Raw genomic sequence first — 15892 nt, 5'->3', positions numbered from 1 at the left:
CCACAAGAGTAAGAAAAATATTCATCATGATTTTCAATCAATAGCAGAACGGATAAGAAGAATCAAGTAGCCAGAAAGATAAAAGTTTCTCTATTCTAAGAAGAAGGGAGAGTACCTTTTATTATGTTTTATGATAGGTCTTAATGATTAAGAAGCATGTCTCAATCGATCCTCTAAATGAGTCTTAGTACAATTGTATGTCTGAGAAGAGGAATCAAGAATTGAAGAAATGGTTAAATCAAGAAGTCGATCATACTTCGTTCCAAAAACAAGTCTTAGAGTTAAGATTGTGACATTGAGTGACAAGTCTTAAGAATATAACATTCATCAAATGTGGAAAGTTGTGATGTCTTGGATAAGACAAAGACCAACTAGGACTAATTTTGTGAAGTGTTTTGTCTTGATAAAAGCTACACTAACTCTTGAATATTTGTTTGTCGAGAAATGTTTATTGACAGGAGAGTCTTATATGTCAAGGAGTCAGTGGGAGTCTTAATGGTCTTGAAAAGTTCAAGAACTAATCAAGAATAAACCTTATCGATCATCACTAGCACACGACTTGAGGTTCACAACCTATCGTGTTGACACTATCTTGTTTCTGTGCCGCTCCAATTGAGTTAATTATGCATGTGAGTTCTATGAGTTCTCATTTGAATGCATAAAAGGCAAGCACCTTGATCAATGAAAAGTACATTGATAGGAAATGATGAGCTGCTTAACTACTTGGAAGACAGGGTGGGCACTCGTGTTACCATAAGGCAAGAAATCAAGATTGAGAAAGTTCGGTTCATATGAGTTTGGATTTGTCGCAAACTTTGGTTTTAACAAATTCGCATGGATAGGAACACATACACCATTAAAATCTAAGTGTCATAAGTTCCCTCCTTCATGAAAATGACTATGAGAAAATGCTTTCACCAAGAGAGATTTTAAGAAGATAGTGATTGTGAAAATTGTATTCTTGAATTCGATTATGGTTACGGTATCCCTTTCCATGATTCGAATTGTAAGATTTGGCAGTTACTATGAATTGTTTAGACACACATATGAGCTATCTAAGGCAAAGGTGTATAAGTTTAAGAAGCTTAGATAAAGGATTATCAAAGCATTAGGTATTAGAAATATGAACTTAAGAAATTCAATAAGTATTGTCTTCTGGAAGTTCAGTTGTTTTCTAAAACATGTCAAAACTAGTGGGAGCATAAGAGTTACGCTTATATGATAATAATCATCATGATAGTTGGAGCATAAATGTTGTGCTGGTATGATTATTAAGGAAAGTATTGCAAGTTAACAATATTAATTATAGAAAAGTTGTAAGGGTTGAAAAGTTGTTTTGCTATAATTAAGGGAGAGAATATTGTACTTCGTTTCAAAATCTAAAGCTTAGATTGAGAAATTTTAATATATTTGGTCAAAGGATACACAGTGTGTTCTTAAATTTTAATTATGATTACGGTATCCCTCTTCATAGTTCGAATTGTAAGAATGAGACACATAAGATAGTATGGCAGAAGATTGATAAAGTATCGTATCTTTATGTAAGACATTATGCATCGTGTCCCATACGCTTCGGGTATAGGATCGATTGCAAATGATATAATATTTGACCATTCTAAAATTTTCGAAATTTCTAGCGCATTAAGAGCGAAAAAGGACAAGAATCAGTTTTGATTAAGATAATTAAACAACTATCAAAGGACGATCCAAATCTCGCTGAGGATTGGTCGCTTATGAGTAGTTGGAAGTATGGTATTGGATGGACCATATCGACATTATTAGGAATAGATAAGATTCTATTAAGAATGAGTTGTCATATGGAAAATATGGAAATGTTTCCATATTGGGAGCTGATTATTGAGAATCTATGTCTAGATTAGAAACTTTTATGCAAGAAGGACGTTCAAAGGAATGTACTTTGAGTGAGAGACATCATATCTATAGAATTGGTTTTGATAGAGATTGGCCAAGTCTTGATGATTTTGAGCTATGACTTTGCGAAAGGATCATTGCAAAAATTGTTAGAATCTAGCATATTCTATAAGTGGCAAGAATTTGATAAGGATTGTGAAATGAGTATGATTGGAAATGTGTTCATTTGATCTATTTCACAAAGTAAGGACCATAGGTAAACATTGTGTGCATGCTGAGAGCATGGGACAAGTGTAGTAATAATTCAAGTAAGATGTTGATTACCCGAAACAACAAATAATGAGTAATCAATATGGTGATTAAATAAAATGTTTTATTTATACCCAGAGTTTGGGGCCATATGGGATTAGTATTATTCTTGTGTTTCACTTTGCATGTGTTGACTTCCTGAATAATTAAATTGGTTCGGAACAATCAAATTATTCGAACGGACCACAGTCGTGCATATGTTGGAAGTAGGTATGAATGAAGACTGTCGTGAATTGGTGTGTGGACTGTCTAAAGTGTATTAGACATAAGCAAATGTTTGTCGCAACGTTCATGAGTGCTTTTGAATATAATTTGAGCATTGGATTAAACCCGCGCTCACTTGGATCACTTCATGGATTTTATCACGAGTGATTGGTGAGACGATAACATCTTATATTCTTGAAACCGAGATGTGTGAGTTGTATCTTGCGAGTCGGTTACACATTGATAATATGTAAACGCACCACTAACTTGGTGTGATAAAACATATTGTTGTGTGTGATTCGGTAAGTGAGTACAAGCAAGCATTGAATCAAAGTTTATTCGTTCCTTTTAACCAAAGTAGGATGAAAGCGATATATGTGGGCCCCTCGATGATTTAGTGATGACACCCTAAGCGCTTGGCCAAGCCGAGACTAATTTGATGTGTTCAATTGTAGTTTGTTTTCAGTCGTCATAAATCGGAAATCGGGAAACAACACATAGACTGAGAGAATGGTTTCAATCCATGTCTCATGTCTATACGATATCAAGAATGGAGGAATATATGATCCCTTATCTAAAGGACACGCTTCTGATAAGATCAGAGTTGACAGCGGCTTTTGAAAGTGACGATTGCTAATCAGGATCTGAGGTTATACGCAGAGTAATTATTAGAATTATCCAAGTGGGAGACTTTTGGATTAGTGTCTAAGTCCATAACTATTTTGGTATGTAATTGACCCGTTTGTGCATGGTCCTTTTGGGTTGCCTTCACACTGGTGACTAGACAGGATGATTGTTGAGGAGAGAGGCTGGTTTATTGTTAAGAATAATAAATTGGAGTATAAATATAATTTTTTTAATATATTATATGAATAATAGTATAGGGGCTATTTTGTAATTATTCAATAGTTGAGGTTTTGGGCCATTGGATCACCTTTATTAAGGCTTGAACAAAAATCCTAGAAGGATCTAGGAGTTTTCGTCCAAGGGCTTAAGGAAAGGAGTCCATGGACTTGCTTAGGCCCTAAGCTAAGGGATTAGGGTTTACACCTTGAAACCCTAGTTAGCCTTAAGTATAAATAGCACCCTAAGGCACTAAGATTTGGTACAAGCCTTGGGAAACCCTAGAAGGGACGAAATCTAGGGCAAGATACCCTTCTCTCCTCTCTCCCATATTCATCCTTTCACCTAGTGTGTTTGTGAGCCATTAGAGGTACTACACTTGTGGTACTTGCTTTCAAGAGCTAAGGAAATTCAAGGAACTAGTTTTTATTGCTATATAACAACAAAAGGTATGTATTCTATTTTTATATATGAATTTTGAAAATAATAGTAGCATGCCAGGTTTCTTTTTGTGTTCATAAAGTTATATAACTAATAGTGAAAACATAAATCCAACTCTAGGGTTGCATGCACACATAGGATTGTTTTTATAAAACCCATCACAACCTCGGTCACTCACGAACCCCTTGTCTTTCGTGTTGTAGAATCATGTCGTCATCCTGAAATAGTCAGCCGAACAACCAAGCCCCTATCCTTCATATCGACGCCGCCACCTTCCAAGCCGATGTAACAGCTGTAGTGATAGTTGTCCTTGCAAACCTCAACGCTAGCAATGCAATCACGACTGGAAAAGGAATTGAAAATTCCGATCATTGTACCGATCTAGGAAGCCAATGAATGGCAACAGTCACGAACACGCAAATTTGCAAAACCGAGAGGAGGAAACGAAATCGCCAAGCTCGAAAAGAGCGCCAACGACTCCAAAGACTTGCCGTGCAACAACAGCAAGTGGCAACCCACGCCCCTTCAGCACCGACACGACCCATTTCACAAGTCCCTGGCATCAGGACCAACCCTATACACAAAGGTTGTGATAAATCTGGACTCTTTAAAAGGAAATTTTCAAAGTGGAGGAACGAGGAGGGCACCCGTGTCCACGTCACTCCCACCACCAATACTAGTACGAACCAGACATGTCACTAATGCGGCGAGATGGGACACCTCAAAAAGGACTGTCTAATAATAAAGAACTCCAATGGAGACAGGAAGATACTAAGGATCACCGCTGCAGGAGAAACTACTCCAGACCCTCGTTAAAGTATCTAAAGCGTTTGTTGTATCGGACTTGTAAACTGTTTTAAAATAGTGCAACCAGAGTCTCATCTTTTGCGAGGTCCCGTCAGTAAAGGGACCCTCGTACTGCGTATACTTGCCTTTTGTAGTATACCTAGTTCACAACATTAATCTAGTAGTAAATCTAGTACTGAAACTCTGTTAAAAGTTGCACTGTTGTGGATTTAGGGCGGAGTCGCTCATTCAATAGTCCTTTCCACCTTAATTATACATGACTAGTGTATACCACGCGATTATAGAGAGGCCTCGTAGGAAATCCATTCATGAAAAGTACATTATTCCGAAACATCAGGACCCCTATAGTCCGCGTCGATTCTATCGGTCCAAGTATCCGCGATAGTGATACCATGGACGAAACCCGAGACGCTAAGAACTTGTGTGCCCTGTTCAGCACATGGGCCTATTGATCATTATCCCATAGCATGTCAATGTTAATGAAAATTGACACTGCCGTCAATCATGGTTCGACTTGGTGCGACCATGTGAAAATTCCTAGTGTTGTGTAAAGAGAACTTTCACCATAGCCTATGCGTCAAATAAAGATTCTTCCATAACTAATAAGAAAACCTAATGTGAACCGTCAGTCATGTCTCTTATCCAAACCTTCCGAAGTACCCCGGGAGAAGGGTACCGCGCGTTGTTAACCAACCCCTCCTTAGACATGTAGGACCAGAAGCGAAAGGCACTGCAAATATTCCAGAAGACAATAACTACCCGAAACCTACTCAGTGGATTCCCCAGAAAGACCAGTAGCACCACGCAACCAAGTTCATGAATCAAGAGAAAGAACTCATGGGATTAACATACTGCTAATGGGTGTATGCATTAGAGTGGTATATAATTCAGAGCAATAAGATTTATGATGTGTGCTTCCTCCCCACTCCCTGTTCCTCATTGGGTTGTGGGTTTGGGGTGGGGTCGCACAACTGAACATCCCGTCGATCTCAATTATATACGGCTTGCATACACCAGGTATTAGTGATTAAGCCAAGTATGAGCTATACCACGAACCTTATAGTAAAACCCTTCATCCTATCCCATAGAATAGGAACTGGAGTGAATAGAACCACTGCGGGTTGAGCTAATAAAATGACCACAAATCCGAAATTTGTTGTCGTCTCGGTCAGGCCAACATAGTAGCTAACACCCTCGGTTAGGAAAGTAACTCAAGTCATAAGAGTCAAGGACATGGACTACGCTTAATCCCACGAATTAAGCATCTCAACAGAGATCCCAAAAACCTGGAAGCTTTGATAGGTTAAACTCTGAGAAAAGTGAATGAGGAAATTAGAAGTTCCGAGTGACGGAACCCTGTACTCTCTATATTTAATCTAGATCGAGGAAACTCTGAAACCCCGGAAGAGTAGCTGCCAAAAATACTCGTACTGCTCAGGCACTTCGTCCATCCCGTTACAGATGAGTAGTGCCTAGGACACACCACCTTCCTCATGCAAGAAAGAAGTCACCGTCGCCCTATAGACAATAGACTGCATTCTCCGAAGTGAACACTAGAATGCCAAGAACCACAGGATAACCTTCGCAACCAAGAATACTTGAATAAAGTAAAATGCTATGTTGCGTTAAACCTTATAACCTAGATCGCGAAGAGATTATAGGCTCGACACCAGTCTAGGTGTTAGTCGATGGGTTATACAAGAACGCGCGCTTTCCCCAAACTGAAAGGAACCGGCACCTTAGAAAATAGGGCATGTCTTAGAGATTCGTAGGGCCACTTGGTGTTCCAAAGAATACTATCCCTAAAGAGATAGTAGAACCCCCTGAAATAGCCCAGCATTTCGGAAAATCTCAAAGGGCTAAGTTAGCCCTGATCAGAGACTAATATCCATGAAACAGCGAAGTGAGTAAGAGAATGATTCTTTCCAATTAGGAGTCATACTGTGAAAGCATCTAATAGACGATGATGAAAATTAAAACCTTCTAAACATCATCTGGTAAAACCCGATCTCACTGACCTTGAGAGTTTCCGATAGAAACACCTCGAGAATCAAAACTACATGTCCATTTTTGCACTAAATCGAGATAGATGTCTCGTAACCAATAGATGCCAATGTGTAGCCAATACATCCGATGATCTAGAAAACCTCCGAAAGCCCATCTGTAGGAAATGCGAATACGGAGACGATATGAGCCTTCTAAGAACCAACCCGGGAACTACGTCCTCAGTAAAAGAGAACTCTTGGAACTTCAAAATGGCGATCACGCCAGTGATGATCTCACCATAGAAGTAACTTATGTTTTAAATACTGAAAAGCCCTATCCTTCCGAGAGCTTAGGACCATCAGAGATTGTTTATAAGAATTGGTCCAACCCTCGTCAGACCTCGACTACTTTTGGAATCCCACAAATTTCACTTTAATCTATTTACGTCCCCAATGTGGACAAAGTGCTTGTCCGACGTGACCCATATAATCCCACTCGCCGAGATAGAAATCATTGAAAACCCAAACTTCGTAAAAGAACCTATAAAAATCATGGACCAAGAGGCCAAGCGAACGAAACGAATCTGCATCCTGTTAGTGAAGGTTCGCTGGAATGCCAAGCAAAGATCAGAGTTCACTTGGCAGCGCGAGGACTAACCGAATAGGAAGTACCCTCATCTCACTGCTCAATTGTTCATGCCTACTTCGTTGCCTAAACTATAATTTCGGGAAGAAATTCCCTATAACGTGGGAATGATGTGACAACTCGAAATTTCCAATTGTTTTGTCGCACTTCAAAATTAGCCAAATTTGTCTCAAAATATTTTTGGCCGGATTTAATCTCGTTTGAATATTTTAAATAATATTCGTCAAACGATTAAAAAATACGAATGTATACTTTAGATTTTGCCATATATCACGTAAGTCGCAAAACTCCAACAATTTGGAGTTTACGGAAGTAAACTCAGAGTTTTTGACCGGAAACCCCCCAGGAGCATAAATATGACACTTGGTCATTTTCTCTCATTTTTCCAACTTCCACCTCAAGAACACCCAAGTATTCTCTCTCAACTATCATAAATTCATCCCGTCAAATCCGCCAAAAACGATCATCCAAGCTCCTAGAACATAAGTACACTTACCCTAGTTGTGCGTTTAATGGGAACTTTTTTACACATGAAATCATCCAAGAAACACCAAGAACAAGGTGTTTACGGTCCAACGTGTTCTTGGACCTTAAATCCTTAAATGGGTGCCAAAGTGTGCCTTGGTTCATCCTAAGCCTTGAAAACTAGCATATATCCCCTCCTTGATGAGTTTAACACTCAAAAATCATCAAATCCCCATGATCATATGTGTTTACGGTTTTGGGGAGGCCATCCCAAAACCGTAAACACCTCCAAAAGGTGTTTAGATGCCCCTTAATGTCTTCTAATGGTTGTGTAATGAGTAGAACCTTAATTGCATGAACTAGGGACCCTAAGAACATGAAATGAAGGGACAAAGATGAGTTTACGATTTGGGAAGGTCTCCCAAAAACGTAAACACCTTCTAAGGGGGTTTAAGTGTCCTTAACACCTTCCAATGCTTGTATAAGTGACTAGAACATTGCATGCATAGACTAGAACCACCAAAGCACAAGAGAAATGGACTAACATGAGTTTACGACCGTAAACTCATGTGTTTATGGCCGAAAACTCCCAAGGGAGTGGTCCAAGAACCGTAAACTCCAAAAAAGTGTATGTTTTGAGCCCTAATCACTTCCTAAGCCCTTGATTCGAGTCTAGCATAAGTCCTTGAGTGAGATAAGAACTTTAAACACCCCATGGCACCACTACCATGAGTTTACAGCCATAAACTCATGGGGTTTATGGTCTAGGAACCGTAAACACCCCTGAGGGCCACAATTTGAGGAGTAAACTCCAATGTGAGGCCATACTCTCTTTATAATTGCATAATTGGTTGTTAAATGACTAATTAGATACTTTAATGTATCATTACATGTTAAATAGGATTCGCGTGTGTGGTCAAGTCCTCACTTGACACTTAGCATCCTATATCGTCCGTTCATCCGGATCACCCACGTCAGGTGAGTTCATACCCCTGAATTAACCTTTTTAAATGATTCTAAATGCTTTTATGGGGGGGGGGGGGGGAATACAAGCTGAACTGTAGAGTTATTATATCTATCAAATGTGATTAATAATTGTATAGCAAATTGATTTTTACATGTTAAACTGCTTCATCCAGCAAAAGGTTTTCCAATCTCGTTTTCAAATCTTGTTTAAAGTATGAATTTATCTTTTAGATTATTAAAAGTATTTCAAGGGTTTTCTAAAGGTTTTCAAAGGTTGTTTTATAAATTGACATCAAGTCGTAAATTCTTATTTGTAAAGATTTTCCAAATGGATTTACCAAAGTTTTCTTCTATGCTATTATATCGTTAAATGCATGCCTATACTTGTATAGTTATATAAATAATGTTTAAAGGAATTAGAACGGCTAGCTCACCTTATTTCCTTTTCCTTGTAGGGATGTGGTCTGGTGGATATCGGTTATCCGTCCGAAGGTCGTTTAATTATTAGTTATATATCACGTATACATATTTAGTCATAAAGGTTTCCATCAACCAGTTTGTTTCCTTTGGGTAGCAAAGGCATCCTTCCATTCATTTCTCTTATACCTGAAACATTAATAACTATTATAGGAATAGCTAGGAGGTTCTATTTACTCTTTATAGTACGAAGAATTCCATAAAAGTCAGTTCATTCGTGAGTCTATACTATTATTATAATACTTTGAATAGAATGTGACACACTATTCCACGATACGACGCTTCATAGTGCCATCGTCGTATAACCAGAGTCTCCTGTAGGGAGTGAGGACATCATGTGTATAGATCTATACGAGACAGACACTCCCGCATCCTGACTCCTAGCTACAGTCCGAGCCGGTAAGGCCTATGGATGACATAATCTTACTAACTCTACGCGTGACCTGGAGGGTCATCAAGGATTCGACCGTCAATCAGCATGGTTACGTACGAGTTAATATTCAACCCTTTATCTCTCTTTTGGACTGAGCCAGGCGTATTGTTCATTCGATACCCTCCTGGTGTCTTTGTTTTACTCTATTTTAGACTATGCCAGGCGTGTTTTTCATTCGATACCCTCCTGGAGTCTATGTATTATTCTCCTTTAGACTGAGCCAGGTGTATTGACCATTCGATGCTTTCCTGGAGTCTATGTATTTATTTACCTTTTTAGACTTTGCAAGGCGTCCCACCTGAAGTCTATGATTTATTTAGCTTTAAGCTTTGCGAGGTGTCCTGCCTGGAGTCTAGATTTTATTAACTTTTAGCCAGCAGTGTTTCTGCTGAGGTAAAATATTATTTTTCCCTACTATTTTTACTTGTGACTTTTCTCACAATCCCTTTAAAGTAAAAAACTATATTTTGATAATGACAGTACTTTTGGGGAAATTAATCCTTAAACATAAAACCGTCGGGTCTTGGTAGAAGACTGCTTTTAATAGAGATACTCCTTGGTTTAAACACAAAACAATTGGGTCTTGGTAGAAGACTACTTTTATTTAGAAAATATAGGATTTTCTGGAAAGAATTTTAATACTCTGTATATTCTAAACTACCATCTTTCATGAGGTTATTTTGAATAAAAATGTGTATTTATACAAATGTAATTAAACACTTATGAACTCGCCAACATGTAAAAATGCTGATACTCGCTTCCAAAATAACTTGTATTCTCAGGTCAACGATAGTCAGGTACATCTTGGGAGTTTTTGCGAAGTCAGCCTGGAAACAAGCTGCATCTATGTATGTTATGTATTTACTTTGTTGTTGCTATGAAATGTAACTTATGTAAAATTATTACAATTAATGCAATGGTTGTTATGCTTTGATTACTATACTACATATGTTGTGATACTTGATATGACGTCCTCCACCCCAGAACGTTTCCGCCTTTCTGGTTTTGGGGTGTGACACAAAGTCCGCTGGTAATCCATGGGCAAACTTGTTGACCTTGGAGAGCTCAGTTGGAACTAGATAAGGAACGGGCTTCATCTTCTCCGAAAAACTTGCAGCATACTCGGTGACACTCATCCTACCTTTCTTCAGATTCTGGAATTCATTTTTGAACTCCAAAAGATCCTGCTCAGAGTAGTACTGCATCTTTAATTGCACTAGGAATTCTTCCCACGACATCTTGCTTGCTTCTCCCTTGGACATCGTGTTAGCTAGTAGCTTTCACCAGCTCAGTACTCCAGACTTTAACATAGGGACCGCAATGGCGGTCTTTTGTTTGTTGCTACACTCGCAACTCTCAAACATTGTCTCCATCTCTGAGATCTAATCCATAACTTCCACCGGTGATGGGCTTCCAGAAAGACTTGGGGATCTAATCCATAAAATCCTTGTACTTTCATCCACGTTCGTCATTTCCTCCATCCTACTTGTTTCGTCTAACTTTCAGTGGGTTGTCTTGACCAACCGTTCCCCTGTAGTTCCCTCCTTCTAACTGCCCATCATTCAGCTCGGGTAGTTCAATAGGCATTCTGAGTTCCTCTCGATTTTGTTGAAGTAAACACCTTGTTTCCTCCATTTGACGATCCAACATCATTTGGATCATCGCTTGTATCCCGACCATGGTGATTGGTTCGGGTGCGGTTACTACAACAAGTATTTGTTCAATCACTGGGGGTTGTTGATTTTTATTTCCATTCGCACTCCCGACTCCACTTCGGGTTCTTGTCATTTCGATCTATACACCAAATCATACGGTCAGTGTGTAATGAAGAGAACTAGGATAGGAAAGATTTTATCTATGATTGACGTATAATCCCTTTATCTCTCCAAAAAGTTATATGCTAGTTCTAATACCGTAATTAAACGTTTAGAAACCTGAACACATAAAGTTTCCAAATCCGGTCGGCAGTAGACCATAGATCCGAACAAACAACAACATATCAGGCACAAAGCATTTAGCTCATAAAAGCCTTTTTAGGCACAATTCCTAAAATAAACTAGTGCTCACATCTCACAGTCATTGCTTAGCATTCTAAGTTTAAGTCTAGAAATCCTACAAATTCCAAGTTCGCTTAAACTAATGCCCTTATACGAACTGTGACATCCCCATTCTCACGGACAGAAAAGACCGATTTTGTTTATGCTTTATAAAAATCAGAGTATCTCTTTTAATAAAAACGTTGCGGAATTTGTTCCAAGAAAAACATGATAATTTCATTATCAAAGCATTTTCGAAGAAATGTATTTTTATTCATTTTAAAACATTTGGGGTCATCGTCAATACAGAACCATAAGCACAGAACTTACATTCATTTATACTAGTGATCTATATCTCCTTAATCTCTCAGTGTAATATAACTTCACCTCGTCACCTGTGATACAAGTAAATTGAGTGGGTCAGGTTGGGAAACATGGCGAGTACATAGGGTTTTCAACCCACAATAATATAATTATTATGTTTAATCATCAAACAATTAACCTAATTACCCATCCCCATTGTCTTATTTGTTCCTAAGTACCTTCCCTAAGGATTTATCCTAAGGGTCGTCTCCTACATCATATTTACCTCTCATCTCCTTACATCGTATTTCCTTATATGTTTCTTCCTAAGGACTCTCCCTAAGGATCATCGCCTACATCGCATAGACAGTATTGATTAAGGGATTACTCCCCCAATATGTGCCCAATAAGGGTTAGGGTATCATCGCATGAATACGTAGTTACAACATCGCCTGAACTCGTAATTCATAGTAAGGGGTCAAAGTATCATCTCACGAACACGTAGTTACAACATCGCCTGAACTAGTAATTCATCACCTACAGGTTATGAGCCTGCTAGTATTTCCACCGGGTTGTCTATAATAGTTCGCGGTCGCCATCTATACTATGGTAGATGACTACATCTCCAAATTTCCAGACAAGGTTATAGTATCTTTCATCCTACATCACTGATTCATCATCACCTATCTATCCTCACCTAATTATCATCACCTATCTCTCATCATTTTATTTCATAACACATCAACTATTTCATCTACCCATGTTTTATCCCAACATATTTGTAGATATAAAATAAATATATAGTTTAAATCATTTAAAACATTTATAAAATCATTCATCCAACATAGACAACAAGTATCCAGATAATATGCACACATGACATGTAATTTATATAAAGTACTTCATATCTATGTGTAAGTTGAAAATAACTATGCACTCACATGTTAAAGTGATGATTCCAAACTCAGACAGTGCTTCGCTTCTTAAAAATATTTTTCTACGAAGAAACCTAGTATTATTACCACTAGAGTTTAGTCTATTATTCGTCAAGAGTAATTAATAGTCTAGCTATTATTACTATTATATAAGCGTTAAACAATACTTATATAACCCATAATAATAGCCCAAATAATTATTATAAGTTTCTAATAATGTTACTATAATTAAATAAAAGCTATATTAAAAATAGTGTAGGCGTAGCTCACGTACATAGGGTTTTATAGTAAACCGGGCTTTTCTTGGAGCAGCGTTCCCAAGCCGAAAAGCTCTTCTTCTCAGAGCCATCGAGCACTCCGGGGATTCCACCTTGTGTTGGGGAGGTTCCCTAGGCTTTCCGAGGGGGGGGGGGGCTTTCCGGGCTAGAGAGAGGTTCTAAAGAGAGTGTAAATAGAATAAAGAATGAGAAAGGTGTGACGAAAATGAGGGTGGGAGAGGTTCTTTTTATAGGGTGAAATATGGCTGAACTTTGTGCCACATGTCACCATCTGGTGGCAAGACTTGGGGAGAAAGCAATGGCCAAGATTGTGCCACGTCACCCATTTTCGCACAGCACACTTTCGACTTCTAAAATCTGTAAATTTCACATATGAGCTCCGTTTTTTACATTCTTTATATCCACGCGTAGGTAAAGATATGATCTACAACTTTCATTTTGACTCCGTCGGCTAATTCTCAACCGATCTTAAATTTAACAGTACGAGAATATTAGACTGTTAAATGACCGTGAAAAATTCGAAACTCCTTCATACAGATTACATTTTCGTCTGTCTTTTAACCGTTGAGTTCCTATTAATGAGATCTTCAACTCTCGTTTAGGTTGCGGAAGCCAAAAACCGCTCAAACTAAAATTCAAGTTTCGGGCCGTGCACTGCTAAGCCAAATCTTAGAAAAATCAAAACTTCCTCATACGAAGTCAAATTTGGGCATTCCTTTTATGGACGCTCTCAGGTTAACATATTCTATGACTTTCATTTAGATCACTAAGTATAAAATTCGCTCTATCATAAATTCAGTATTTACGTGTCCTCGGTGTCGCGTCGGTTCTTTCGCGAAACTTAGACAGGTCATAACTTCTTCGTTATAACTCGGATTTCGGCGCTCTTTATATGTACGGAACCCTTGAGATATATTCCACAACTTGGTTTAAATTATTTATTCTAAATAATTTTTTGTCAAAAAGTCATTTTCCACCCCTATTATCTCTAAATTGACTAGCCCGGATCTACGGGCATCACACAATATGAGAAAACCAACCCGAGATACAACTCATCACAATTCCCCAAGCGATACGAATACCCGGTATCCACCGGAAATGGCTGAAGATAGCATATCCACGAATATCTGAAGGGTTCCTGACCACCTCCTCCTATGGTACCCTGACCACCCTGAGAACATAATGTAGCACCTCCTTCTGATCGCAATGACAGTCCAAACCCTTGGAACGAAACTTCATCACACAGTTTCTGCAAGCGTTGTACTGGATCCGACCCTTCTGGCCTCTTAAAAGCTGATCCAAACCCTTCCAATAAATTCGCCTGACCCGAACCTCTCTCATAAGGTAGTCCTAATCAATCTTCCATCCTCGACTCTAAGATCTATATCATTTAGGGTCTCGCACCCAGATCCACTTATTAGCTCAATTGTCAAGACTATATTGCAATATCTGGAGCAATCTCTGCTCTAAACTGGGCTTCAAACTATCCCTGAGACTTGGTCTCCATACCCGAATGTGAAATAGATCGCACAATCAACCCTTGCCGCCTGATACAAGAGATCTGAGGCGAATTTGAAATCCTAGCAGTCCTTCCACTAACTAGCTCACCACCGGAGCTGGGACCAAACCCTGTCCCATCACTGCGTGCTCATCCTCATTTTACAAAGCAGGTATTCCCATGATCAAGACATAACCAAGAATTCTCCTTCCCATAAGCTTCATATATTCTCGAAGACTCTCACCGGTTCGAGTATGGATCATGTGCTTTCAGTAGTACGGTCCCAATACTACCTTCCACACCTATCCATAATTTCCTCAGCAATCCTCCTGAATCCTCTAAGTCACTTACCTCACCGGTATACTAAATTTTTGCTAAACATCAAAACGATCTATACAGTAGCACCTCCTAGGCTCCCCTAGGTTCCCAACTTCATCGAATTATCCAACTAAGTTCACTGGAGCATATCCTAGGCTTTCCTAGGTTCCCAACCTCGCCCTGCCATCAGCTGCTGAGGACTCCCCATGATGCCAACCATCCACCTCCTGGATATCGTCATATCCTCTTAGTAGCTGACTCCCATCACTCAAGAGTTCCACAAAGCACAACGAAAGCAACATTCGTGCAGTAGTACTACGATCCAAAGAACTATCATAGAACATTATGCACACATGTTTCGACTCGTGCTGTCCACATCCTTCCATCCTCACAGTCGGCTGCCTTATGCATGCAAATTATACACAGACCATGATCTAATAAACTGTCAAATAATAGACTCTACCCTAAGACCACATGAAATAAGGTTAAATCAGCTATTCTAAGGCTATAAGATCCTAACCATATACAATTTTCAAAACATACGCATTGCAGTTACAAATACCAATTATCATTCTCATTCCAGCATGACATCCAATATCCTCTTGGCTACAAGCACCCCATATCAGGCCAACCTATTGCTGACTCCTTAGCAATAACATGCAAATCGATCAGCTCATACAACATATATAGGTATCTCCCATAGCCCTAACTAGCATACGATTCACAGGTTCATAATAAAATCATAACAGGTAACAAATATAGGTATTATGGGGAAATATACTCGAGCTCAGCTGATTGCATACACCACACCCTTTATTTTCTTAGAAATTCTTTACTTAAAACATTTTTCTTTTTAAAAACTTTACAGATCCTCAGTCTGAGTCCAAACACACTCGAAAGTATGTCTGAATCCCTCAAACCAAGGCTCTGATACCAACTTGTAACGACCCAAAAATAAAGGGTAAAAAAAATCATTTTGAATATAGTTAAAACATTGATGCCATTTATTCTAAACAATTCAAATCATCATTAATTAAAATGTTTATCAGAGTTCATCCCAAAACCATTCATTGCGG

The sequence above is a fragment of the Lactuca sativa genome, chromosome 9, assembly GCF_002870075.4.
Source record: "Lactuca sativa cultivar Salinas chromosome 9, Lsat_Salinas_v11, whole genome shotgun sequence".
Lineage (NCBI taxonomy): Eukaryota > Viridiplantae > Streptophyta > Magnoliopsida > Asterales > Asteraceae > Lactuca > Lactuca sativa.
The sequence above is the reverse complement of the archived record's forward strand: the minus strand, read 5'-3'. Positions refer to the sequence as shown.